Here is a 3,312-nt window from a genome sequence, read left to right as displayed (position 1 = left end):
CCCGAGCTTGCCCAGGTGCTCGTCGGACAGCCGCCGCATGTCTTCGAACGCCCCCCGCGATGGCGGCGGCAGCGTCGCCTTGCGCGAGAGCGCCGACGTGTCCGCGCCCCGCTCGCCGACGCCGAGCGACGTGGGCGGCCGCGCGGGTGATGGCGCCGGCACCGGCGCTGCGCGCCCGTGCGAAAACCGGCTGACGGAGAACACGGGGAGGGCCAGCCGCCGCAGCACGTTGCGCATGGAGACCAGCGCTCCACCTTCCTTGTCTGCTACCCCTCGCGCGCTGCCGGCCGCCGCCGCCGCCGTCTCGGGGATCAATTCCACTTCTGTTTCTGCGATCCGTACATGCGCGCGCGGCCTTGACCGCTCACCGGTCTCCCTGTCCGCCTGCCCTGTCTCTTGATCGCGCCGAGTCCCGTTGATTGTAGGAAGGAGCGCTTGCGTTTTGGCCTCGGCAGTTAGCCCGGTCGGATGCGACTCTTCGTCTACCACCGCCGTCACAAACACCCGCGACCGCGAAGCCGTGTCCGAGTCGTAGTCTTCCACATATTCCTCAACCTCAAAGTCGCAAACAATGTACTCGTCGTACGCCTCGTACTCATCCTGTGGCGATACTGGCGCTGCTTTGACATCTCGATCTCCGGGACTGGAGATGTTGTGGTCGGCGTCGGCAAATGGTGATACGTCAACAATCGTCCGCACGCCGCCCTGCATTTCTGGATGCGGCGAGTCTGTCTCCGTGACTTCTCTTGCCTTGTCCTTTGGTAGGCCATCGAACAACCTCCTTTCTGCGCTTTGTGACGTAGCCACACCGCTGCTGCTGCCGTCAACAGTCTCATCGTGTCCCACGTCCCTAGATTCCATTTCTCCACTCTTGTTTCCACCCACAGACGCACGTGGCTCACTATGACCCGTCCCGGAACCCGACGGTCGAGCCAATCCACCGTCTCCTTCTAGAGGAACTACCGACCCACGCATCTGATTGTCAGCAGACCCCACATCTTTGGATGTAACAGAGGATACCGCCAGAGCCGATAGAGAGCCTCCCTTCTCCACGCCCGCATCGACACCGTTGGCTCCACGTACGCGATAATCTCCCCTTTCCGGACCCTTCAGGTCCCTGAGGTAGTCTGCAATGCCCGCTTTCTTGTCATCGGCCTCTTCAATAATTTCCGTTCGTTCAAGGCTGGCACGCGCCGATTCTGCCTCAAACACATTTACCTGCGACGAGTCATCCGTGCGAACTGACCCAAACCTCCTGCTCGCCAGCAACGAAGTCCCGACATGATCTGACTCAATGGATGGCACCCTGCCATCAACCGAGTCATCACTCTTTCTCTTTGCGGTTTGCCTTTGTGGTGTGTCCTGCAGTTTTGTGTCTTGGGCTGCAGGCTTGCCGAGTGGCGAGGAAAACAATCCAGATGATTGACGCTGCGTTGGCGGTTCAACAAGGCTCCGAATGCGCTGGTGTTGGCTTGCACGAGTAGAATGCGTAGACCCTACAAAATCGTTTTCAAATCTGTCGGGGTCGAAATCGTCTACTGACAGGGATTCGTCCTTGTCGTGGTGGTGGTCATCTTGACCAGTAGCATCGGATTCATCGTCAGTCTCATCCTCGAGTATGCTTGTGTCAGTTTGGAGCTTTGGTTGCGGATGCAAGGCCTCTTGTTCCTCTTCCTGCACGTCGGTTTCACTGTCGAAGCGAGAGTCTCTGCCTGAGCAAGTCTCTGAACCCAAATATTCATCCTCCTCCAAACCAACATCACGTTCCTCCCCCTCCTCCCCCTCCTCCTCCTCCTCCTCTTCCTGCTCCTCTTCCTCCTCCATATGAACATTGCGTTCCTCGTCGTCGTCGTCGTCGTCGTCGTCGTCGTCGTCTTCCTCGCCCTCATCGTCCGCATCGTCTTCGTCGTCCGTCTCTATTTGTCTGTCGCCAATGTCTTCAAACTCGTCGAGGAAATCTTCGGTCAAGGGACCGGAAATAAGTCTCTCAACACTGGAGCGATGAGCGATGCCCCGAGAGGATGGGGAAGTGTGGTCGTCGTGCACAGCGAGAGACAAGGTGTTGTCAGCGAGGACTTCTGAAGCGAGTGCGTTGATATTCGATGACAAGACCTTGACGGGAATGGAGGCAATGTCACCGTCTGAGACATCTGGTTCCTCTCTAGACATGAGCTTGTCCGACGAGAGGGCATAGGTGGTGAGGGTCTCGATATTGGTGGATAAGGGAGCGAGCTGGTTGTCACTTTCTCCATTGCGTCTCAACAAGGGCGTGACCTCGCCGGAAGCAAGCGGGAGGTCATGATCAGGGCGATTGGTAGTAGTAGTAGTAGTAGTAGTAGTAGTAGGCAGCAGGCGCGGATCGGGGACCAAGGGCGGGTGGCGGTCCCTCGTCCTAAGAATAACACTCCTATCCGAGGTCTTACGCGAGATGGAGGTAGTGAGGTGGGAGTCGGACTTTTCCTCGCGCACGTCCTGCCTCTCCGGGGACACGGGGGTTACATCGCCGAGGCTATGCAGTGACGGCTGGGGCTTGGCGACGGCGAGGTCCTCTGACAGTGGCTCCTCGCTCTGTGCGGACGCGAGCGACTGGGTGGTAGTGGTGGTGGTGGTAGTGGCGATAGTGGTGGTGGTGGTAGTGGTGGCGGGGGGGCCGGCGGCGGGGCGGGAGACGCGGGCGGCGCGAGCGGCGCGGGCGATGCGGGCGTTGGTGATGCGGATGCGGTCTAGGCGGCGCTCGATGGTGTCCCAGACATCGAACGGGTCTGGGCGGTCAAGCTTGCCCGCGACGTTGAGGATGGAGGGCTTGGACTCCCACTGGAAGAGGACGGAAGCGTCGGCGGCGAGTGCGAGGACGGCCGGCTGGACCATGCCGTAGTCGAAGACCCATCCGTGTGCGCGGTGTGAGTCGGGGTTTGTGACGACGGGGGTAGCGAATCCGGCGGCGGCGAGGTGCGAGACGAGGAGGTGCTCGGGGTCGCCGAAGAAGAAGAGGCGGGCGTCGAGGGCGGGGCGGCGGGCGGCGATCTGGGCCGCGACCGAGTAGGCCTTGCCCTGCGACTGGGACGAGACGAAGAGGACGGCGACGCCGGCCAGGTCCAGGCGGCGCTCCAGGGCCGGGATAGAGAGCCAGCGGCGCAGCCACTGCTTGCAGAAGAACGAGCGCTCGCCCCGGTAGAAGACGACGACGGTCGACTGCCCCGCGCGCACGCGGCGCGCAAACAGCGCGACCGCCGTGTCCACCTCGGCCATGCCGGCGTTGTCTGGCGGGCGCGCCGCGCCGCGCCGCGCCGCGGGTATGGCGGAGGAGGACAT

Source organism: Chondrus crispus, genomic scaffold, assembly GCF_000350225.1.
Source record: "Chondrus crispus Stackhouse genomic scaffold, scaffold_259, whole genome shotgun sequence".
NCBI lineage: Eukaryota > Rhodophyta > Florideophyceae > Gigartinales > Gigartinaceae > Chondrus > Chondrus crispus.
The sequence above is the reverse complement of the archived record's forward strand: the minus strand, read 5'-3'. Positions refer to the sequence as shown.